A 26,957-nucleotide genomic window follows, 5' to 3' on the forward strand; every position below is an offset into this window, starting at 1 on the left:
GGAACTATTTTTGTTTTATGAATAAACAAAATATGTTCTTTGTTTTAAGACTGAGTTTTAGAGGCCTCTTAACTTCCTCCTGCATAATGAGTGCTGGAAAATATCCTTTATCAGCTCACCACTATTGACAATGACAAAGAAATGTGCTTTTTAATAATGTATTATCACGGTATGTGCAAATGTTTGGAGGGCGGGGAGCAAACAGTTTTCCCTTCCAGACAACAATGCTTTGCCATAACCTTGACATGATGCACATTAATTTTACATTATGCCTGGTAGTCAGAGAGAAAATTAAAGCTGCAGCTATTATCTCCCCAAAAGGGCTGATAACCTTCTGGCACAGGGCTCAGGCATGCCAAGACTGTGCCTATATCATCCATCTCTTATTGCTCTTTTAGCCAGAATGCTAGCACTTGGATTGAGAATCCCTAACACATTCATCTCGGCGGCTTCCATTTTAATGAATAGTTAGCTTGCCTTTGGTTAGAAAACATTTTAGTAAGATCAGTGCTATGAAATCTAGTTCTAACCTAAACCCTATGACTTTTTTTCTACACAATCCATATATATCTAAACTTAATTTTAACCTAGGAAGCATGCAGTATTAGGAACCTGAGAAATTGTAATACCTATATTTCTAAAACTAAGCCTAAATAAATCAGCTTCATGTAAAAGAAAAATTGAGTAGCCCATGCTTCATTCACCCGAAGTCAAAATGTCTGTAGTTAAAAATAAAGTAAAATAGACAATTTGGTCATTCAAATCTAAGTCCAGATATTTGCTGAAAAATAGTAACATATACATGGTTGTATTAGGGTTCTCTAGAGGGACAGAACTAATAGTACAGATAAATATATAAAGGGGAGTTTATTAAGTATTAACTCACGTGATCACAAGATCCCACAATAGGCCAACTGCAAGCTGAGGAGCCAGGAGAGCCAGTCTGAGTCCCAAAATTGAAGAACTTGGAGTCCCATGTTTGAGGGCAGGAAGAATCCAGCATAAGAGAAAGATGTAGGCTGGGAGGCTAGGCCAGGCCAGTCTTTTCACATTTTTCTGCCTGCTTTATATCCTGGCCATGCTGGCAGCTGATTAGATGGTGCCCACTCAGATTAAGGGGGGGTCTGCCTTTCCCAGTCCACTGACTCAAATGTTAATTTCCTTTGGCAACACCCTCACAGACACACATAGGAACAATATTTTGCATCCTTCAATCCAATCAAGTTGACACTCAGTATTAACCATCCTAATGGTAAAGGGAAGAATTAATATTTTATAAAAACTGACCCCAAATAATTAGCAGCTAAGAAGATTATAGTGTTATACAGTTTCCCACCAATTATTCAGGTAGCAAAAGTTTCTTTGAATATCTGCTAGTCAAAGTTCCATGTGAGGTATCAAGGATTGCTGAATGGAATGTGGCTTTACATTAAGGTCCTAATAATAATTTCTCAGAATAAAAGAGAAGTTAAAAAATGTAGATATTATGAAAAACATGTTTACTCATTCTAGTTTTGAGTTAACATATTATAAGAGCATTCCTTTTGTCTAGGTTTTCTTGTGTGTTGAATCTTTCTATTATAGACCTATACTGAATTGTTTTATGATCTATCCAGATTATATATAATTATTTATAATCTATCCACATTATCAACATAGTGAAAAGAAGTTTGGAATAAGTTTGTGAGCTCTTAGCCTGGGAACAGACAAAGCGGCTCCAGCAAGAGAAACAGAAATGGTCATCTCCTCAAAATGCATTTATCCTGTATATAGTTCAAGAACCACTTCATAAAATAGAATTATTTATTTTTTCATGAAATAGAGTTCCTTTTCTTTACTTTCTTTTTCTAAAACTGATGAGGTTGTTTGTATCTATATTGGATGTGCCAGATGGAAAGGTTTACTCATTAGAGGCAGCTGTTTTAGCAAATTACCTCACTACAGCATAATGACAGAGTTACAGCAGACTATTGAAGAAAATTCCTTCTTTTCCCAGTGAGATCATGAAAACTAGAAGTAATTTCAATGTGACTTTTTTATTTACTTTGGAAATGGTTCAGTTGGACACATGAGTGATAAGATGAGGTATTTTTATTCATATTGCATTCAATATTTATATATATCAGTGTAAATACAGGATACAAATTTACAATTTGATTTCTCTTTCAAGTAATGGATTCATTATCTTTGCGGATGATCTCATTAGTTCCTTAAGTATGAATGATTCTACTGGGGAAGATTTTTCCTTTGACAGTATCCCATTTCAAATATATGTATGCCTTAAACATGATCATAGATGTATCTTTCATGCTGAAGTTCACAATTACAGCATTACCCTTGAGATTCTTATGAGGAGGAGCTCTCCCATTCAGGGTTTCCTTGCTGAGCAAAATCTTCTTAGTTCCTCAGGTAAATGTTCCTTAATAGAATGCGCTGAAGTCCTGTTTTATACTGAATTTCCACTATTGCACGTAGAATTTTAGCAAGGAGGTATAAATGTATGGATTTATATGTGTACAGAAGACATAACAATTTATAAAATGCTCATATATGTGTATATTTCTATTCTCATTTTACTCTAATAGCCTTTCAAATTGTTTTTTTTTTTTTTTCCCATTTAACAGAGGTGGACATTTCAAGTTCAATTACGTTTGATGACTCATTAGGTTAAAGAAGCTGTCAGGTGGTAAAGTCACTCCCGGTAATTTTCAACAATGGTCAATATCTAACTTTATCTAGAGACACCCAATTTAAACTATAATACCGAAAAACACCCACCAGAAGTATAGAGACACTTTAAAAAAATTAACAGATATGCACATTATTGCTATGAGAACTATGATAATTACATGTATAAGTTTTCATGATTATGGTCCCTTTTGTCTTCCATAACACAGTGGGGGGTGGCCATGACCATATTATAAAATTTAGTGGAAGGGCTGACATCTGGGTGCCATAACTGAACAATTATGCAGGCCTGTATCATGCACAGCAGGTTTTATCCCCACGGCTATATGTGCTGAACCTTGGATACAAGAATACCATTATTCAGGGCTTATTGTTATTCTCAAAAGTTCAATTACTGTTATAATAATTTCGACTCTAACTTTAGTTACTTTCCATGATGACATTCAACTGAAGAAAATTTTACAAACCATATTTTATATGAAAACTAGTTTTATGTGATCTCTCTGCATATATAGAAGCTTCCTTTTTAACATGTTTTTTTAATCCAAGTGATCTTACCTCCTGTAAGAATATATACACATACATACACATTTATATGCTATGGATGGAATGTTTGTGTCATTTTAATAGTCACATGTTAAACCCCTAATCCCCAATGTGGTAGTATTGGAAAATGGGGCTTTGGGGAGGTAGTTAGACCGTGAAGGTGAAACCATCACGATGGAATCAGTGCCCTTATAAGAAGAGACAATAGTAAGATTGCCTTCTCTCACTCTCTACCATATAAGAAAAGCAAGAAGTGGGTCCTTCCCAGGACTTAACCATGCTGGCACCCTGATCTCAGACTTCCAGCCTCCAGAACTGTGAGAAAAACATGGTTTTTTTTTTTTTTTTTGTTTAAGCCAACCAGTCTATCTGGTATTCTTGTTATAGTAGCCTGAGCTAAGGCTCTGTACATACATTTATTTTTTTAAAATATATATATAGTATGTAAAATATGTATATATTCTATTTCTCACAGTTCTATATTAATACATGTAATATATACTAAAATGTATTTTCTGAATACATGTATATTAAGAAATAGAATTAATATAAATATATTTTCTGAATATATATATTCTATTTCTTAATATATATGTATTCAGAAAATATATTAGTATATAATATATAATACGTATAATATATAATACCTAGTTTGTGTATATATATGGAGGTAGCAGTGGGGAGAGAGAGAGAGACAGAGGGAGAGAGAGAAACTGTGCCAGAAGATCATTAGCTAAGGGTATTAAAGTTCTATTTTCCTTTGACATCTTAATGAACTTCAGTCTTTTGGGCTTCCATGCAAAGAAACGAAGGGTATTCTCCAGAAAGCGTGGAAACCTGCCACTGCAGGCTAATCAGGTGTGTTGACACATCAGTGAGGAGCTGGCTCACAACACCTGGAGAAGCAAGCCGTGGAGGTGGAGCAGAATCAAATGAGCCTCCCACAAGGCACAAAGATTCTCAGCAAGTCAAGACATGGTACACATGGAAATTCCTACTCACCCAAGACAGATACCTATTGCTGAGTCTCTCTCTTCCCATACTTTCACATTCTCTTGAAATATAAGATGTGAGAGCCCACAGTGCCATGGCAGGAGCCATCTCCAGTGCCATGGTCACGTGAGACAGTGGTGGAACAAAGAGGGAAAGATGGCTTCCACATCCAGTGGTTACTCAAGTTGAAAAAAAATAGAAGAGCTCCTATCCCTGCTGGCAGATGCTACTGATGGGACTATGAGCAATTAGAGGAGGTTTCACATTTACTTACAACTTGGAATTTCTAAGCAAATTTTCATAATGCAAGGCAGCTGTACATTTTGTGCACCTAATACTTTGTGCTTTCTCTTCTTGATTGATCATTCAGGAAGCAGGTGGTCCATTCTTTTGGCTCTAAGTATGTATTTTGCATGTGAAGGGCATAGGTAGGTGCACCACTTTGGAGACTGTTAGCTGTGTCTGGTTCCGGGTGTCACAGTTAGGCACAAATTAGTAAGGCTGGAGGGGTTAAGAGTTGCAGAGAAGTCTGACATGATGGATAAGTCAAGGAAGAGTTCTAAGAGGCCAGAGGTGACAGGGCTCTAAAAACCAGAATGGGCCGGTCATGGCATGGCGGAAGCTGACTTACTTTTATCTCATACAGAATGGGTGTCTACTAGTTCAGTTTGTGCTTATTTATTAACAAAATTATTCACAGCAATTCTCAGAGTCCTTCATCAAATTCATTCTGCTCTTGAATATTCAGAAGAGATTCTTTCTGTATAACGCACAATATCTTTCATTCTTTTTTTGCCGAGAGGCTCCAATATGTCCAAGCTTCTTTTTTTCCCCTTATTTTAGTTTAATATGGGGTTTTCTCAGATTTTTTTCCTATAATAGTTTACTATCTTCCTAAATCTTTCCATTTTGTCATCAAATTCAACTATTCCTCACCTCATTCATCTTCCAGGTTGTTAATAAATATACCAGAGAATAACGGTCCTGCTATTGATGGATCCCAAGGGAGATTTCCTATTAATCACTTCAATCTTAGGGTGAGCCATTTATTCTCACTCTTTGTATTCTCCCCATTAATGATTCCCCTTTTCATGTGCAGTTTTAAATATTCACACTGTAGTAGTTTATTTTTATTATCTTAGCATTTCTCATGAACCAGAGATCCCATAATTGATGTGTATCTTGGACTCTGAAACTCTGCCTCTGTATAATGAAGGGGTTGGCCTGGATGACCTCCTTCCTCTATCATTCTAGAATCTCTCTTTGTCCCAACTTGAAACCAAACAGGTGCCAGGGTCTGTCGCAGAGAAGAATAATTAGCACATCCATTAACATGGGCCCTGTTAACACATCCAGTGTTGACTCTAATTACTGGTAGATTTTAACTGAGCTCTGCTGTCTATAAGTGACTGTTAGCAAATGATAGTATATTTGATTTGACATACATCATACATACTGAATAGTAAGCTTCAGTCAACTTTTACGCAAGTATGTGTAAAGAATCTGAAGATTCTAAGCTAACAGATTAAAAGTGGGAACAAATGATATAAGTACAGGATCATGAAATTAAAGCAATTATTGTTATTTTTGATGCTTCAAAATGTGGGATTTATATGTAGTCCTTTACTTTTTATAGTGTTTATGAAAGTGGTTCAATGTGTCTTCTTTTAAGAGATCATACATCCTAGTATTAGTAACACAAATCTATAGACTGGTCAAATATATATGTTAATAAAAAAATTAAAACCACTTTTTCTGCATCAATTCCAGAGAGTATATGTACATTTCTGCCATCACACAAAATCCTACTGTTGCCAGATTGCACAATCGGGTTCATGTGATGGCAATGCCATGTGTCTCCCCTGCAGAGAGGCTGCTGCTTGCTGAGCCCTGGTGTGATAAGGGGCATAAATCACAAATCGTGTCACCCTGGCCAAGAAACAAGACATCTCTTAGTACTACCTCCCATAAGCAGATGCCACAGAGACTGCCAGATTCAAAGTCACTCTTGTCCTCTCTCTGAAACAGTGTCCCTTTGAAGAGAGCCCCCCGGCCCCATGTGTGTTTGCAGCTCCCTATTTATAATCTGCAGGTTATTCTAGCAACTAACAATATCATTCTGGTAGTTACTAAGAGTAATAAAGCACCTTGTCTGTCGTGATCTGCCTGTTTTATGACACTGGCTGGCTGGTGTCTCATAGTTTAATTACTATAAGTCAATCACGTACATTGCTATGTTGATACTACTATTACTACCAATAAGAAGCATCAAGTATTGAGGCCTATGAGCTAAGGCACTATACATTATTTCAATATCCCTGACAACCTTACAAGCAACGTATTGTTATTACCATTACATGAACTTGAGTGCAATGAGACACAAGAATGTTTAATAACTTGCTCAAAGTTTGAATGTTAGCCCTTGGTGGGGCAGGGGCCGGAACTCCAGCCAGTTTGATTCCATTTCCAGGTATTTGACTCTGTACCAAACTACTTGGGGCTTTTAGAAAAAAAATCCTTATAAGAAAAGGTGAATTACAGCACATAATAGTATTTATAGTATTTACAGTCTTCCTTTCTTAAAGTATCATTATAAAAACTTGATCATTTTTCATAAAAATCTTTAAAAAACACATTGCCAACTTTCTTGCATCATTAAACAGAGACTCTTCAGGGTCATCCCAGAAACAGCATCACATTTTCTGGAGAAACCTGGGCTTTGGAACCAGCCAAATCAGGGCTTTGAAGCTGAGCTTATTGGCTTACCAGTTATGTGACCCTGGGCAAAGATTTAGCCTCTTGGAACCTAAATTCACTCATCTGTGGAAAATGAAAACAATACTGACAACTTTGTGGCACTATTCTGATGAAGAAGTGAGATGATGTGTGTCAAGTACCAAGATGAAAATAGCAATTATGTTCCATTATTGTGAGTCTGAGCTACAGTGATTATTTCCTTTTGCCTTATGGATTCTTTTGTTCTGAGAAAGCAATAGAAAGCATGGACTTAAGTGTTCTAGTGGCAGAACCGGTCAGAATGAAATAGATGGTTGCTGTTTGTTGTGAGCAGTCTGCAAAGTCAGAGCAGCACCCAGAAAGCAGGTGGGACAGACCGTGGCATCCAACGCCCCTTAAGCCTCAGGATAGCTTGCTTTGCACAAAGCCAGCTGAGATATTTCTATTCCGGGCATTCGGGGCCTTGGATCTACCAGCTAGTCTATCTGAACACTGCTGGTCCCAGGAACCCCTCACAATGACAGGTCTGAGCTGGAGAGAAGGGCCAGGGACTTTGGGGATGTGATCAGAGGTCCTGCAGCAAGTCAAGTTCAGGGTAGTGATGCACTTCTGGGTCCACTAGGTCACCTGTGCCTACTCCTGCTGTTCAAATAGGGAATGGTGACACTTCAAGTTTTATAGTTCAGAAAGTATATCAGAAGGGAGGCCCAGGGACCAGTCTTAGTGTTTCTGTGATCTAGCTGTGTGATCTGGTTTAAGTAGCTGTGCCTCACTTTTCTATTCTATAAAATGGGCATAACAAGACCCATGCCCTGTGCTGTGGAGATAACAAATGAGAGAATGATCGTAAACGCACTCCAAAAGTTTAAGGTGCTGAAACACTGCTCACCTATTTGTCATTCATACTCCACGTGATCCATTAAATATGTTGTAAAGTAGTTCACTGTTAGTATGACATCATCAACTATTTCACAGGCTAGAGAACAGGGACAAAAGAAATTAAGTGATTTGCTCAGGGTTGCATAGCAAGCCAATACAAGGAAGGTTTCTGGCCTTGGAGGCTGTGTCTGCTCTTGCCAGAGCATGGAGACCCTCCTGAAGCCAGCCTTGCACACTTAGTCAGTTGGCATGCTCTATGTGCATCTTCCTGGAGCATGTGGTCTCTTGGTGCTGCTCATGGAAGCAGTTGCCTTGCACAGATGTCTGAGAACTCTCGCTGTCGGTCTCACTCTGAATCCCTGTGCAGTAACCCTCCCCTAATCTTTCCCATAAATACCAATGAGCCAGACCCTGACTTTCTCTTGTACTGGCCCATCTCCCCAGTTACCCCCTCTTCCCTATAGTGCACAAACTGTGCAAAATTACAGTTCACTCATACTTGAGGCCCTGGGTAGCTGAATCCAGTGCCTTCAACACTTAGCCCTCTTTGTTCCTCCACCACACCCTAATCTGCCTGTACCCTTTTTGTGTGTATATGTGTGTTTGTGTGTTTCCATTTAATTAATAAACTTTATGTTTTAGAGCAGTTTTACATTCATGGCAAAACTGAGTGGAAAGTACAGAGAGTTTCACATATCCCCTGTTCCACACACCACCTTCTTTTTTGAAGCTATGATAACAAAGCAACTTTCCTAATGGGCGCTTTGTACACGGAACGCTCCTTCCCAATTGAACTGCCATAGCACAATGCAGTAAAGAATCTGTAACAATAGGTGATGTACTGTACATTACCATTCGAATCATATCTTTTATTGGAAGCTGTATGCCTCTTAGAGCCAGCATTTCATTTACCTCCTTTGCCTTATAGAAACCCTGCTGCTGTGACAACAGGCAGCAGTAAAGCTAATGGTCTTTTCCAAAATCCTTCTTAGATGCAAAGGGAGAAAAAGTGTGAAGGAGAGGGAAAGAAAAAAAAAATCACACAGTCATTTCCAGCTATTTGTGTTAAAATACAAAGAAAACAGGGCCCATTCAAAAATGGTATGCTGGGAAGCCTCCATTAATATTTATTTTGGCATTAATATTGATAAGAAAGTACTTTGTAGCTGGGCTTTGTTGCCTCCCCCAGTGTCCTCAAGCTCCCTGTTATTCAAGCTGGTGGCCATTAGCTCTCGTCTTCCTCTGTACCCAGAGCCTCTGAGAGGCTTGGCGGGCCTCCAGCTCACTTACGCTTAAATGGACACTCAACCTCCGACGGACACACAGCTAAATAGAGGCCAATAATTCAATACAGTATGACTGTACCGGGGCTGCTAGTAAATCCATCAAGCAGTAAATATCATCTGAAGCCAATGCAAGCTTTTATCTTTCCAATTTTTTTGTATGTCTGAGCGAAGCCCAGGCATTCAGCGAATCATGTAATTTATTCTGCAGTGCCGAGCCTGGGCTGTCTCAGACATCATATTGACTTTTTTTTTTTTTTTTCCCCCATCTGTCGGGGCAGTCAGCAGCTCTGCTATTGTGAGAGCGCATCACATTACATCTTTTTATTTATTTATTTCCACTGCTTCTTTGTAGCATGATTGGGCAAGAACGCATTATCTCAGATCAGCGAATACTAAGAAAAGCATCTGAACATCATTACGACAGCATGTTAAACATTTGTCCTACCCAGTTTGTTAAATCAGCAAATGTATTTCCAGCAAATGCTTGTAATTGTTCATAAAGGGCTCCCTACTGCAGGGTTTTACTAAGCTGAAAATATGGCCTGTTATTTTCTTCAGCTCTTTAGGTCAGCGGTGATTCCAATATATTGTAAATAATGCCGAACAGCTGGTGTACTGACTTGGTGTGTGTGTGTGTGTGTGTGTGTGTGCGCCTGTGTGTGCATATGCATGTGTCTGCACACACCACACACCTGGCTATAGCTCTGCATGTTGCACACATATTTTGTGCACATGTAAGTGATTGTATGGGTCAATACAGTGTAAAGTACTGTATATGGCCAGGCAGTCCCAACACTTTGGGAGGCTGAGGTGGGAGGATTTCTTGAAGCCAGCAGTTCAAGACCAGTCTAGGCAAGAAAGTGAGACCCCTGTCTCTAGAAAAAATAATTTATAAAACAAAATTAGCCAAGTGTGCTGGTGTGTGCCTGTAGTTGTAGCTACTCAGGAGACTGAGGTGGGAGGATCCCTTGAGCCCAAGAGTTTGAAGCCGCAGTAAACTATGATCGTACCACTGCATTTCAGCTTGGGTGACAGAGCGAGACCCCACCTCAAAAAAAAAAAAAAAAAAAAAGTTCTGAATATTAACTTCACAAAGTTAATGATTCGGTTATGGTTTACAATGGTTAGAGAATGTCTTGCTTCCTAATCAATCAAAATTTAGCCTGAGAACAAAGCTCTTTTGGTTACAGTTGCTGTCTTCTTACAAACTTAAAAAGTGTAGCTCCTAAATTTAAATGTTATTTATGATTCTCTTGCTCTTCGTCCTGTATAAACTTCAAACCGAAGAGAGAAATAGGAGGAAGATGAATTTCTCCAAAGCCCCTCCCTTCACAGTGGGGTTTGAGACTGCTACTGCTGGACAGAGCCATCAAACATCTACTGATTGGATGATGACGCCCCACATACAGCTGCTTCCCCCTCGGATACTCCCCAAAGCGACCAACGCTTTCTCAAAAGACAGGTGTGCTTCTGAGACTCAGCCTGATTGACTTGATTCCATTCTATCCTGCTCTAGTCGCATGCATCACAGAAAAGTGTTTTAGAAGTTTCTTGATCTTCTTTAAGTAAATAGGCATCATAAATGTACTTCACAGAAACACCAATGCAGGATGTGCAAATGGAGCCATGACTTAGAGTCAGCCATGTTGTTTGCCCACCTTCTCTTTACAAACAATGTTTAAAACCAAAGAACCCCATACCTTTTTATAAATAGCTGTAAGTAAGGCAATTGATATTTTAAAAAGTAGCAAAATCAACATTGTTTTAAGAATTTGGCTCTTCTGTATACGTATGATCAATTTTTAAAAATAGCCTCCTAGTCCTTTGGATAACTGCATTCATTGAAAAAATACCTGTGGTTTGTACTTGATAAAGAATATCTTTCTATGGACTGATTGTGAAAAATGACTTTGTATTTTATTCTCCATTATTAGTGTCACCACCTTAGAAAATATCAAATTGGTTTTCCCATCTACATCTGACCAGGAGAATCTGGGTAGACATGAGTTCTATTCTGAGATTGGATAAAATTATGGCTCACAACCTTGGGTGCATAGTTGGGCACATTATCCCTCTCCACATAGCAGAGAGCATCAATGCATATGTTCAATTTCCCTTTATTAACCTCCAGTTAGAAAGTCCTACACAGTACATGCTGCTTTTAGTATTCCAAAGAGCAGACACACTGTCTTTCTAAAAAAAACATATTAAAAGGCAACTCACTGAGTCATTTTCTAACACCTGAGAGCAATTAATGTAAGCAGAGACAGGAAACATCATCAATTATTTAAAACAAAATGAATATGTAATGCTGACCTTCTCCAACTGCCATCAGTTTTATACTTACACCTGAATCAACTCAGGGGAACACACAATCCACAAGGCACTTCACATTGCAATCTGCAGTGGGGCAGGCGCTGGTCACAGCGAAAGCTGCCTGGCTGGCTATGTTCAGCCCTGAGAGGGAGATGGAGAAGCCCCTGATACCTGATGAGGGAAAACGGCTCCTCCAGCTGCCTGAGTGCATCACCACCTGGGACCAGCAACTTTATATAGGAATGCTCCTGGCCCACCAGTCTTTCCCAAATATTTTCACTTGTTTCCAAATTATTTTATATTCCTACCATCTTAAGGAGGAGGGCTAACATTTTTGTTGTTTTGTATTTCTGATACAAGTATATATATGGGCAGTGTATGTGTGTGTGTGTGTGTGTGTATCCTATTATGTCTGCTTATTTGTTAATATAAATGTATTAGCTTTTTTCTTTTTTTAATTCTTTCCTATCCTGATAAAAAAGGAAGTGGGGAATGTAGGCCATGCTTATTTGGGAAGCCTAGAGAGCTGTTTATATAGCTGTAACAGCCAGTTGCCGGAATTACGTGAATCCTCTGCTTTCTGAACAGAGGGTTTCTTTGCAAATATGAAAGCTCAGCCATTCTCTAAGGGCAATGTCACTGACTGGAGGTTGGGGGAGGGTACATAAGGGAACATGCAGTTTATTATCTAATGTAATTGCTGTGCATGACATATGGCATGAGCCAGGATTTGGCACAGCAATGGATGAAGGTTTTCAGAGCAAAGCCTATTAGACACAAAGTACAAAAAGTCCTTTGTGACTGTTCAAGCTACACAAGGCTTGAAGTGCTGGTATCTGTTTTTCTCTTGACTTGTATTAGTGATTCCAAGAAAACTCACAGAGGGCCTCGTGCAGAATGACCCAAGCTTCCAGCTGGGTCATCCTCTTACTAGCCTGCTCCAGACATTCTGAGACTGTGGCAAATAGTCTGTTTGTGAGCCTTAGTCAGGACTACGAAAGTAAAGTTGACTGTTAGTTTCTGGGACCAGATTTATCACAGAGCCACTCCTCAGGGTGTTATTAAGATTCTGACTTCCTGTTACAAAGCTTTCTTTTTATGTTTTAGAAGGTTGCCCATTCAAATTGGCACAGAGCCTAATCACAAACAGGTTCCATTTGAGAAACTTAAGAAAAGAGAAGGGGAATCATTTGTTAATGCTAATTGCAAAAGAATAACAGTAAGTTCTCCATGTTTATCTTCATAATTATATGACCAAAAAAGGCTTTGCTCCTTTTAACATGGCATTATATATCTTAAACTTTAAATGACTTTCAGGGGAGAGCTAATGTAAAGAATCTTTCTCCATTGCCTTCTTTATCACCATCATATCAGATTGCTCCTTTTAAACAAAGAAAGGATGCTGGATTTAGGAAATCCATGCCAAGAAGCAGAGCTAAGGTAGCGTAAGCAAAATTCAAACACAGCATGAAACTATCTTTTCACCCAGAAATTTTTGATTAATTAGACGTCCAAGCAACCAAGAAGCAGGGTGTCACCACTGCTATGTTATGAATTCCTCTTGCCATAGGTGGAAGCACAGCTGCGGGTAAGTGGCGGACTCTCAAACACTATAAATCCAGGTATTTCAGTGAGATGTTTATGTGCACAGCAGTGTTCATACTTGGGAATGGACGGTAAAAAGAAAAGTGGGCAAAACTCTGGCTCATTTTGGCCAGAGAAAAGAGAATAAATACACCTTAAATACAATGGAAAGAAAGTACCATCAGATTCATGATTCTGGGCATCAGGGAGCTTTATTCAGGAAACAACCAGGAAGCTATAATACTATCCAAAAGCCAGCGTTTAAAATAAAATCCTCTCACGATCCTGTGTTACTCAGAGCTACTAAGCCTAGAAAACATGGAACTGGAGAGGGACATTTCCCAGGTCATGGCATCACAACCAGAATTTTAAGGGACGCATTGAATAAAAATTTAGCTTTTTCATTGCTCTTATTGCAGAAATCTCTGCAAAACCTATTAATTAAAAATGCTTAGGTTCCTGAGACTCAGCCCTTGAGTCAACTTGGAACAACCGCACATGGAGAGACTGAGAATTACGATTTGCAATCAAAGTCTTGCCAATGCAGAGCATGCACACAGAAAGCAGAAGGTGTGGGCTGTTACCTAATGATGGGTAGGTGAGACAGATATATCCCTTAGTCACACCAGGGAAGAGTCTTTCCCATAACGAGAACGTGTTACCAAAAATCTCTTGCCAACTAGAGCAGGGGCTTAGTTTCATCTTAATATTACAGGAAGTAAAACTGGGTGGTAGAGAGATGAGGTGGTAGGGCCTTTGAGACAGGAGCCAGAACTATTTGCTTGACATTTACAAAGGAGCTAGAACTAGAAGATAAACACCATCCTTTGTACTTCTTCAGATCTGAGCTTTCAATGGTGTATTTTATTTTGCTTCATGCAATATTTTCTTCATCCTAGTCTTTATATCACATCTGCATATTTGATTTTTTGTTTTTGAAAAAAAAAAAAAATGCTGCTACTTTTGGAAAAGGTATCTCAGCCTCTCCAGCAATACTTCTGTCTAAGGAGTTATATCCCTAAAAAGTATTCTGGTTGGCAAAATCACCTTGACAAGATTGAGATCTCCTAGAGAATAGGAGATAAAGAAAAAACAAAACACACAAAGGTTCTGGAAGGCATGCAATTTGAAAACTAAACAGGTTTAGATCATTGTGAATCTTCCCTGATCTTCCATACCTCTTCAATGGTTCAGGAACTGTGGAGCCATGGCACTGTTAGTCTATCAGTTTTCCCACAGGTTTTATTTTGTGCAGACTAAACCATTTCTTAACCTGTTTGCAAATATGATGGCAAATTGCACATTTAAATTGTTTTAGTGTAAAATATAAAGCTACGTTATCTCAAAACCACAACTAGCAACACTTTAGTGGATGAGGGATTACCATATATTTTTGGTAGCTGTGACATATACAGCTCTTTATAGTCTATTCATGCTTATAATAATTGCCTATTAAACTAACATAGTTACCTCTCTTTTCAAAGTATTATTTACTCCTTCTCAATTAACGATGCTGTCTTTATAAAGTTCTGAGTTAGAGACTTCCTCTAAGTATTGCTGTAGAACATCCATTCACATACAGAAATATTCCAAGACAGTGAAGAACATGTGTAGAGAGACACTGTTGAGAGAGATAGCATGGCATGTTGGAAAAATTAAAAGGAAGCTGTATGGAATAGAGGGCCTCAAGCAGAGTGAAGCAAGATGAGGCTTGAGCAACAGGCGATGTCGAGACCTTGGGAAAATCCAGATAAGACTTTGTTCTTCTCCTTATAGCAATAGGAAGTATTGAAAGGATTTCAAACTCAGGCGTGGAGAAAGTTTTATATATATATATATATATATATATATATAGTACTTGGTCATGGATTGAACATAGAGGACAAAAGAGAGAGACAAATACACAGATTTCTAGCTTAATTAGCTAAATATATGGTGTCATTATTCACTGCAATAGAAAATGGAAAGTAGGCTTTTGAAGAAAGTTCATGACTTTGGTTTTGGATGTGATGGATGGCTTTGGACTATCCAAGAGGAGATACCAAGGAGGCAGTTGGAAAGTAATGAAGAATATCAATCCCCATAACACACAAAGCTACACATCAAGTAACCTGCTAGACAAAGAAAAATTCTCCAAAAGATAACAATCTTAACATTTTATTTGACAGATACTGTGGAACTTTCAAGTGCATATCAACTCTCTTTTCAAATAGCCCCTTTGAAGTATGTAAAATGTAGGTTCACTCTTTCTCTCCTTACTTTGTGTCACCAGATTTCTCTCCTCAACTTATTTCACAGCAATCTCTCTTCCCTTGCTTATTACAGAGCATTTTTCAGAGAGACTTGGTTTTACCTGATGAAAGGGAGCCTGTAATTTTAAAGCAATTAAGGTGAGATAGCCATCAGACTTTTGGCTGATGAAGGTACCTCTTATTTCCTCACCAAATGAAGATATTCAAAATCTTATTTTGAACTCTAAATCTGGCCTTATTTTCCCACACAAGAAAATCAGCCTAGAAATTCAAAAGAGAGATAAAATTTGCAAATCACCTGCATATAGGTGGTGATTGAAGCTGTGGCCAAGGAAGAGATTGCCTAAGAGAGACCAGCATGCTAAGAAAGAAGGCTCCACTTAGAGTCTATTACCAACGACTTTTAACCTTTACTATTTAAATGTTCTGGTTGGCAGATCTCCATGCATTCAGAGCACCTGCTCACCTTGATCAGCAGTCTGATTCACCCCATTCTTCCTGTGCATAGACTGTGGTATGGTGGGTCTTCTCCACTCCCCACCCAGGCAAATCTCCAGATATTTGTAGCAACCACTCACCTGGTTCAGCAGTCTGAGTCACACACCCTGCGCAAGAAACATACTCCAGGATCGACCAGATGGTTGGCCATAAAGCAAGACTCAACAAAATAAAAAAATCAAAATCATAACAGCCCTATCATTGGAACACAGTGCAATAAAAATAGAAAACAGTACCCAGAAGTTCTCTCAAAACCACAGAATTACAGGCAAATTAAACACTTGTTCCTAAATGACTTTTGAGTAAACAATGGAATTAAGGCAGAATTGAAATTGTTCTTTGAAATAAATGAAAACAGAGACATAACATATCAAAACTTCTGGGATGCAGCAAAAGCAGTGTTAAGAGGAAAGTTTTTAGCACTAAATGTCTACCTCAAAAAGTTAGAAAGACCTCAAGTTAATGATCTAATATCATACCTGTAGGAAGTAAAAAAATAAGAACAAACTAACCCATATACTAGCAGAAAAATAAATAGCTATAATCAGAGCAGAACTGAATAAAATTGAGACCCTAAGATCCATACAAATAATTAACAAAACTAAAAATTGCTTTTTTGAAAAGATAAGGTGGATAGACCATTGGCTAGATTAATTGAAAAGAAAAGATCTAAATAAGTACAGTCAGAAATGACAAAGGTGACATTACAACTGATCTCACAGAAATACAAAAGATCCTCAGAGACTATTATGAATATTTCTATGCACACAAACTAGAAAATCTAGAGGAAGTGGATAAGTTCCTGGAAACACACCATCTTCTAAGATTAAATCAGGAAAAAATCTAAACCCGGAACAGCCCAATATCAAGTTCCAAAATTTAATCAGTAATAAAAACCACCAAAGCTCTAGACCGGATGGATTCACGGCCAAATTCTACCAGTCATACAAGGAAGAGCTGCTACCAATTCTACTGAAACTATAAAAAAAATTAAAGTCAGCATCACCCTGATACGAAAACCTGGCAAACACATAACAAAAAAAGAAACCTACAGGGCAATGTCCCTGATGAACATAGACATGAAAATCCTCAACAAAATATAAGCAAACAAATCCAGCAGCACATCAAAAAGTTAATTCACTGTGATCAACTAGGCTTTATTCCTAGGATGCAAGGTTGAGTCTACTTACACAAATCAATGAATGTGATTCATCACATAAACAGAATTGAAAATAAAAACCATACGATCATCTCAATAGACACAGAAAAAGCTTTCAATAAAATCCAACATCCCTTCATGATAAAAAACCCTCAATAAGCTACACATTGAAAGAACATACCTGAAAATAATACAAGCCATCTATGACAAACCCAAAGCCAATATCATACTGAACAAGCAAAAACTGGAAGCATTTCCCTTGAGAAGTGGAACAAGATAAGGATGCCCACTCTCACTATGCCTCTTCATCATAGTACTGGAAATCCTGGCCACAGCAATCAGCTAAGAGAAAGAAATAAAAGGCATCCAAATAGGAAAAGAAGAAGTCAAATAATTTCTCTCTGCTGAGAATATGATTCTATATCTGGAAAATCCTAAAGACTCCACCAAAAGGCTCCTAGAACTGAAAATTGACTTCAGCAAAGTTTCAGGATACAAAATTAATGCACAAAAATAAGTAGTGTTCTTATGCCCCAATAATGTTCTAGCTGAAAGCCAAATCAAGAACTCAATCCCATTTACGATAGCCACACACACACACACACACACACACACACACACACACACACAAACTAGGATTACATCTGACCAAGGAGGTGAAAGATTGTTAAAAGGAGAATTATAAAACACTGCCGAAAGAAACCACAGATGGCACAAACAAATGGAAAAACCTTCCATGCTCATGGATTGGAAGAATCAATATTGTTGAAATGGCAATACACATATTCAACTAAGCAATCCACATATTCAACACTATTCCTATTAAACTACTGATGTCATTTTTTCACAGAAGTAGAAAAAAGCCGTCCTAAAATTCATATGGAATCAAAACAGAGACCAGATAGCCAAAGCAATCCTAAGCAAAAGAACAAAGCCAGAAGCATCACACTCTCCTATTTCAATTACACTGTAAGGCTACAGTAATTAAAACAGTATGGTACTGGTACAAAAACAGACACCTAGACCAATGGAACAGAGTAGAGGACCCAGAAATAAAGTCACACACCTACAGCTATTTGATCTTTTAAAAAGTTGACAAAAGTAAGCAATGGGGAAAAGACTTCCTATTCAATAAATGATACTGGGATAGCTGGCTAGCCATGTGCAGAAGAATGAAACTGGACACCTATCTTTCACCATATACAAAAATTAACTCAAGATGGATTAAATACTTAAATGTAAGATGAAAAAAACCTAGGAAATACTATTCTGGACATCCGCCTTGGTAAAGAATTTATAACTATGTTCTCAAAAACACTTACAACAAAAACAAAAATTGACAAGTGGGTCCTAATTAAATTAAACTGTTTCTGCACAGCAAAAGAAGCTATCAAGAGAGTAAACATACAGCCTACAGAATGGGAGAAAATATTCACAAACTGTGCACCTGACAAAGTTCTAATATCCAGAATCTATAAGGAACTTAATTCAACAAGCAAAAACCAAATAACACCCTTAAAGAGTGGGCAAAAGACATGAACAGATACTTCTCAAAAGAAGACCTACAAGCAGCCAACAAACAAATAAAAAAATGCCCAACATCACTAATCATCAGAGAAATGCCAATCAAAACCTCAATGAGATACCATCTCACACTAGTCAGAATAGCTATAACTAAAACGTCAAAAAAAAAAAAAAAAATAGCAGATGCTGGTGAGGCTGCAATGAAAAGGGAATGATGCTTATACACTGTTGGTGGAAATGTAAAGTAGTTCAGCCACTGTGGAAATCAGTTTGGAGGTTTCTCAAAGAACTTAAAACAGAATGACCATTTGACCCAGCAATCCCACTACTGCATACATACCAAAAGGAAAATAATCATTCTACCAAAAGGCATGAACTCATATATTCATGATAGCCCTATTCATAATAGCAAAGACATGGAATCAACCTAAATGTCCATCAATGGTGGATTGGATAAAGAAAATGTGGTACATATACAGCATGGAATACTATGCAGCCACTAAAAAAAAGAATGAAATCATGTCTTCTAGGGCAACATAGATGCAGCTGGAGGCTATTATCCTAAGCAAATTAATGTAAGGAACAGAAAACCAAATATTGCATGTTCTCACTTACAGGTGTCAGCTAAATATTGGATACACATGGATGTAAAGACAGAAACAACAGATATTGTGGACTACTAGAGGTGAGAAAGTGGGATGGGGACAGGGGCTGAAAAAATTAACTATTGAACACCGTGCTTACTACCTGGTGATGGGGCCATTTGTACTCCAAACCTCACTGTCTCACAATATACTCAAGTAACAAATATGCACACGTACCCCCTGAGTCTAAAATAAAAGTTGAAATTATTAAACATAATAAATAAATAAATAAAGTACGTTCTGGTCATCACACTGATTAGATATAATGTCTCCATGTTGAGTTTTACCACTTTATTCTAGTTATTTGCAGCGTATGATGCTAGCTAATGGCCTTGTCTATTTTCTAATGTATCAATCTGCTTATGTATTTTATTAAAACACATTTTTTTCATACTTTAATCTCCAGGGAAGATGAGAAAGCAAACAGCTAAATGTCCATAGATCTTTTCAAAGGAGAGGTTAGATACCAGTATTTCCAAAAATCCTATTTCATACAACTGCTAACGAATTGAAAAATTGACTGCAAAAATGTACTCTTTACCTCTCTGCTGAAACTGTCTTTAAAACAGGGACAGAGAAGATGGATAATCTTACAATTAGATAATCCATTACAGGATAATAAAAAAGTGACTCTATAAGCAAATATTAAGGATTTTATACATCATTCCCCATCAAGCTTTTATTCTTTAAGCTTTTTAATACATGCACTCTCTTCTGTACACATATTCACAGAAAGGTGGACTCCCAGGAGAATCCTGTAAACTACTTTTCACAGAAGCAAATAGAGAAAGCCTCACTGGTCACAGGAAACTGATTCTTTATGAGTGAGGCCTAAAGGCATCAAAAGAACCATTGCCCTAAAGGGTGCTTTAGTGATCACACCTACATGAAGCAAGTTACAGTCTATAATCCAATTATTATTGGCTCTGGATTTTAGAACTGGGCCTGCTAAAAACTAATCATTTGATCTCGGTCCTTATATATCATTTCTGCACTTGTATTTTCATCTGTTAAATGATGGGTTTTGCCTAAAGGACCTCTAAAGACCTTCCAGTCTATATGTCATCCAATTCTAATATTCAAGTATGGAACATGCTGGGAACATTATAATGGGCTCATGGGTATTGTAGACCAACATATCTGCCCTCATGTTTCATCATCTTTGACCTGAAACATTTGTGCACCCAGTAGGTGAGTTAGCACATTATGTCCCCAAACATGTTCACAGTCTTGTTGGTTGATATTAATTTCCATCTTAGAAAATCAATTGTGGTTTTAGGATTTTCAGACAACTGGCCAATAATCATAGCTACTATTCTTTGCTCTGATTACTTGATCTAGCCTGCAATTATCTTTTTATTCTTTCTGCCTCCATTCTCTCTATACTGCCTCAACTTTCAAAATGCAAACTTACTGCTCTACTCAAAAACTTTAATCAGCATTTCAGTTAGGGGGAAAAAAAGACAAAATCCTTGGCATGCCATTCTAGGCTCTTCACTCTGTAATTCCAAAGTACTTTGAAAGCTTCTGACATTCTTGACCTCAGCAACCCTTATGGACAATCTACACTGGGCTCCTCACAATTCCCAATATATGCCTCTTAGTTGTGTGTCCATTCTATCAGCTCTTCCCAAAGCGTTCTGCTCATTTCCTACCAGTAAAACTCTCCGTATTCTTTCAGGTTTGCCTGAAACATTGCCTCTCCCTGAATCTTTCCTTACCCACCCTGAAGAATTAACTTCCCCTTCTGCAGCTGGGTACCACTTAGTTGGATGTTCAACCCTCTGGTCCATTACTTATCACAGTCTGAGGTGTCTGTATTTATTGTGCTGTGTTGTTTCTTCCAGAGGAGTATGAGCTCCTCGGAGACAGGACTGATGTCTTATTCATCTTTGAGCTCTCAGCACCAAAAACAAGGCTTACAAAAAAGCAAATGCATTGAATTAGTTCAGCCCCCTAAAGGGTACTTGAGGATGGGGCCAGAGTTTTATTCTCATTTGTAACAGGTGCCATAGAAAAACTCAGGAGAGGAGTGAATCTTTCTTGGGATACTTACCTCTGTCATCTGTCATTTTGAGGGAGTTATTTATTGCTAAAACTAATTTTCATCATTTATAAACTTACTTTATTATAATGGTTATTGCTATTCACTGATCCCTGATTATTCTTTAATTCTGGGCACATGGTCTGATTGCATTTCTTAGTTCCTGCGTAAGTAAATGGGGACATGTGACTCATTCTGAAAAATAATTTGTAAAAGGAAGTGACATGCATTGCTTCCTACCTACACACTTAATTGTTGGAGTGAGGCTCCCAAAGCTTTCTTTCCCTTCTATCATAACAATTTGTAGCACTTAAGATGGTGTCTGCTTCACAAAACTGGGACAACTGAGTATCGAAAATGCAAACCATTTTCTGTATTCCAAGATGTACATACAGCAGGAGCAAGAAATCTCTGTTGTTTTTAAGCCCTGCGATTTAAGCCCCAGACTAACAGAGATCCCTTAATATAGGAATGACCCCATTCTCCCATATCCTCCTGAAATTCTATCATGAGACTTACACTATATTGTAAGAACTTGTAGAATTAGGGCATGTTCTTGGCATGCTATTGTCCAGCATTTCTGTATGTTTTTCCTGAAACATCTGTGTCTGTATCACCTGGGAAGATTATAAAAAGTTCAAATTCTGATACTAATAAATCACCATCTGACAAAGTCTAGCTAAGGAATCTGTATTTTCAACAAGTCTTCTCACTGCTGATATAAATTTCATTAGAAACTATGTACCTCTGGTTAAGAATGTCAATTTCTGGAGGATAGGGGCTTTATTTATCTTGTTTGTCTCTTAACTCAGCATCTAGCATAAGACCAGGCATATGGTAGGTAAGTAATCAATAAATATTTTTTCTGTATAGATGGGAAAAGGACTATAATTCCTACTCTTCCATCTCAAGGACATCCTGTGAGGATAAAATGGAATGATGTATGCAAAATCACTTTGTGTGCAGAAAAGGACTATATTATCACACCACACAAAGAAATTAATCATTTAACCAACACTGTTACCTTTGAACCCATGATGGCTTTATGCATTATGGCTTTACCCAAAGATTTTACCTAGAGCTAAAACTCATTGACCACTCTATGCTGGGCACTTTCCTAAGGCTTTCCACAAATTTAAGTTGCTTCTTTTATCTTCTCAAAAACCCTTTGAGAGAGAGAGAGAGAGAATGTTATTTCCATCCATTTTACAAATGAGGAAACCAGGATTCCAAATGATTATCTTTGTGAAGATCAGATGTGGTTTGGATGTTTGTCCTCTCCAAATTTCATGCAAAAATGTAATCCCCAATACTGAGGTGTGTGACCTTGTGGGAGGTGTTTGGATCATGGCAGTGGATCCCTCATAAATGAGTTGGTCTCCTCTTCGTGATAATCAGTGAGTTCTTGCTCTGATTTCATGCAAAGTCCAGTTATTTAAAAGAGCATGGCACTTCCCCCCTTCTTGCTACTGTTTCCTTGCTCCTGCTTCCTCACTCTTGCTCCCACTCTGGCCATGTGACACACTGGCTCCCCCTTTGCCTTCTGCTTGTTTGGAAGCTTCCTGAGGCCTTACCAGAAGCAGATGCCCATGCCATGCTTCCTGTACAGCCTGCAGGACAGTGAGCCATAATAAACCTATTTTCTTTATACATCACCCAGTCTCAGATATTCCTTCATAGCAATGTAAACGTACCAACACAAGACCCTATCGCTAGCTGGTAAGTGCTAGATCAATGGTTCTTAAACTTTAGCAAGTACCAGAATCACCTAGAAGGTTAAAACACAGATTGCTGGGCACCCATCACCCAAAATTTCAATTTAGTAGGTTTGGGGTAGAGCCAGATAACTTGCATTTTAAAGAAGTTCAGAGGTGATGGTAATGTTTTTGATCTGAAACAAACACAGTTTGAGAATCACTATATTTGAGCTACAGTTGAATCCAGGAATTCTAACTTCAGGGCCCCTGTTCTTAACTATTATTTTCTTCTGTTTTACTACCATTCTAGTCTTTATGAACACACATAGTTATTTTTAATAATGTTTCTTAATTTATTTTTAATCACAAATAATAAATATATAGAGACACTGGAAAGTCAACATCAACTACAATTGGACATTTCTTAATACAATTTTAGGATTGGCAAATAGATTTCTTTCTCTGTGGCATCCTTGTAGGTAAACTACCTTTGGAAGACTTTTAAAATTTCATTTTTGGGAGTGTAGGGCAAGAATCATCACTGGGAACAAATCCCTAATCAAGATTTTCAGCTATATGTTGCGCCTGCTCTGCCAACTGGATCTGCCCTTTTCATAGGATGCCTTCAGCCTAGGTGTGTTCCTTTCCCTTTACGTTCACCATGCGTCCCTAGCAGGGGAAGTTTCTATGTTCCATGAGATTAAGGAGACATTAATAATATGGAGCTATTTTTACAAAATTTGAAAATTCTCCCCAAGTCCTAAACTCTGAATATAGTTAAATTAGGGCTTATTTAACGTTTTCCCTTTTTCTAAATGAAATAACTAAGGCACTATTTAATGAATAATTTATATGTTGATGAAAAGAATGCATAGTTGGAGATAAAAATTTGAGATGACCCTTCTACATTTAATGCTTACCAGTGAGACTTTTTTTCTTGCAAATGTCACTGGATTTTTGCCAAATTCTACTTCCAAATAGAGGCTCCTGTCTTTCTTGCAATTAGTGTCAAAGATATTTCAATTCATATGCAATTATATATATCTCCTACACGTTCATGTTGGATCTGGCTTTTGTTGTTTTTGTAAGCTAAAATGAAAGTATACATACTCCAAACTGTGTATTCCTGCTACTATAATGAAATCAATGTTCTAAAATTAACATTTACATCATTAAAAAAAAATCTAAAAACAGTTATTTCATTTAACACTTTCTTATGGTATTCTATCGCTCAGTCTTGAACAGCAACCTTCTGACATAAAAGCCATTCCGCTCTTATGTCCTGAACCATTATGCTGTAATGGACAGCAACCTTCAAATATAGAAGTCATTCTGCTCTTATGTCCTGAGCCTGATGCCCAGAAAGCGTTTGCATTGCCAGCAGAAGACCATGGAACTTGCACATTTAAAAGCAATTAAAAACATGTTTCATTATGGGTAAAGGCATTCATACTCTTCTTTACAAGGTGGTTTTATGGAAACAATGATGGAACCTTGAAGTCCAGGGTTTAAAAAAATTAATTCTTTTCCTTTATTCAGTTTTCAAAATGATAAGGCTTCATTCATTTGTATGTCCTGTATCTCACCTTTTACAAAAAAGTTTTTAAAGTTACAAATTACTTCTGCAGTAGTTTTAGCCACATCTTTTCCCAAGTTAAGGGAAAAATACACTTTTAAAAGGGTATAATATGAAAGAAATTATACTGTTGATTTATAGTTATATGTTGGAATCTAAAAGTGAGATTAACATTATAAAGAAAAATAACTTGAAAAATTTTCATCATTGACAGAACTAAATTTATTCTCAACATCTTATAAATACAAAAATCTTTAAAAAGGCTACCTCTTACTTTCTTACTCCTTGTTTTCAAGTTTACAATTCAGCTCAAAACAAGTTAAATAAAATGAAATAAAATAATTCAACAATGGCAAAAAAACAAAAACAACACACACACACACACACACACAATAGCTGTGAACACGAAATGGTAATGAACCTGCAACTCTATTAAGGATACCAGTTCCAGTGGTTAGGAGAGATCAAAATTGCTGATGAAGCTTAAAAATACAGTAATAGAAATATAAATGACAAACATCATAGAAGATTCTTATAATCAATATCATAGCATATGTTAAATGCATGTATTAGAATGTCATTATCGAGGTAAGACAAGGATAATTGAATCTTAAAAATAATGCTACTGAGTACTGCCAGGGACATTACTGCAAAAGGAGTCATCATGCTAGAAAGCCCCCTGCTACAGTCACTGCATAGTTAGGACTGCATTCAGCTGCAGGTAACAGAATCCCCTATCCAGGAGCTTAAACATATCAGGGTTAATATGCCTCATACAACATGAAATCTGCACACAAACAGCCCAGGGGTGAGTCAGTGGCTCAATGGTGCAATCAGAGGAAGAGGCCTCCAACTTACTACTTCATCATCCTCAGCTTGTGACTTTTAGATGCTAAATGGCTGCTGCACTTACAGGCATTGAATCTTTGTTCCCGAAAGGAAGAAGAAAAAAAGGTGAAAGAAAAAGTTGTGCCATCTAGCAAGGGGTTTCCTTTTTATTTGATAAGGGTGTCTACCCCAGGGCTTCCACAGACACTTATGGGCCAAGACTGTGGCTCAGGGTCAGTCCTGGATGCAGTGGATTCTGGGAAGGTGATGATGTTCATCTTTCAGTCTGCTCAGCAGAGGAAAGCAAAGCAAAGGGAAGTCATGAATGGCCTTTGATTAAACAATCCATAATGCACACCTCAATGCTATAACACCACTATAAAACCTTTTACTAGAGTTACTCCTGCTTTCTGGAAACTCCTGGCAATGACACCACTGTATGGGAACCTCTTATTAAAGGCATGTTTGTTGAGGACAGTGTTAAATAACAGATCTTCTGGAGGTAACTCCACTTGAAACAGAACTTTTAAGGATACTCTTGCTTGGATACCTCTGCTACTGTCATACCAGGAATTGTTGGGAACAGTTGAATTCAACACACATACACATACCTAGTGCTCACAAGGATAAATGTTAATTCTCAGGGACACTGCAGCCTGAACTCCTTCAGTGAATGAGGTGATTCTCCACACAATGGAGTCAGTACTTCACATAATTATGGAGAGCAATATTATTTCTTTTCTTTCTTCCCTTTCTTTTCAAATTGTTACACTAAAGGCCTGCTAGGCATAAGAAAAGGGCCCACTGCTAAGCCACTACCCATTAATGACCTCTTCTTCAACTACAAAAAGACCCAGTCAAAGCTTTGAGATTACTGTTAATAAGTATTTGATTAAATCCTTAGCCAAGGGCCCTCCAACTCCTCAATTCTTGTCTGGGGGAGGTGCACTTTTATTCCCCAAATTACTTAATATTGCCCCAGTAATATATATAATTGCCTACCTGCTGAGTTAGGTTCAATTGCATCTGAACTAAGAGGACTCTTTGATAGCATTCAAACTCTTGTAGCGATATTTGTCAACTTTGGGGCCGCCCAACATTTTCCTGTTTGAAAAGTAAATGTCATGATGTATTAATCTTATTAGAATTCAGAACTCTGCCCTTGGCAAAAGCGAGATAGAGTTCTAGGGTAACATTCAAAGTACTAAACAATTCATGTAGCACAGGCACCAACCAAATAGAATAAAGGCTGGCCTATATTCTGTACCAGTATTTACCATTTACCAACAAGAGTTCAGTGTTAGGGTTGGGACCCCCTGCTTCTCCCACCTAAGGCAACTGGAAAGTGAGTTCATAACTTTGGTCTGCCAACTAGATCCTCCTGCCTAAGAGTTTTCTGTCTGGAGTGAATGATAAAAAAGCAGAGGGTGGTTTGAGTTCATCCAGGCAATAGCATTAGTGTCTGACAGGGACAGTAGCCATTGGTGGTCAGTGATCCTACAGCCTGCCTACTGTGCCCAACATTTGTTTGTCCTCACTAAACTATTCCCGCTGAAAAGATAATTTCAGGGCTTCCTGTCTGTTGCTTCTCCACAGCTTCCTTAGTTCCTGCCATTTTCCAATCTCACTTCTCCCTGCCCATCCATTCTGTGAACTCCTGGCACTTTCTCGGCATGTCCCTTTTCTTGTAAGAGAAGCAGATCTTGT

This window comes from Piliocolobus tephrosceles, chromosome 4 (assembly GCF_002776525.5).
Source record: "Piliocolobus tephrosceles isolate RC106 chromosome 4, ASM277652v3, whole genome shotgun sequence".
In the NCBI taxonomy this organism is placed as follows: Eukaryota; Metazoa; Chordata; class Mammalia; order Primates; family Cercopithecidae; genus Piliocolobus; species Piliocolobus tephrosceles.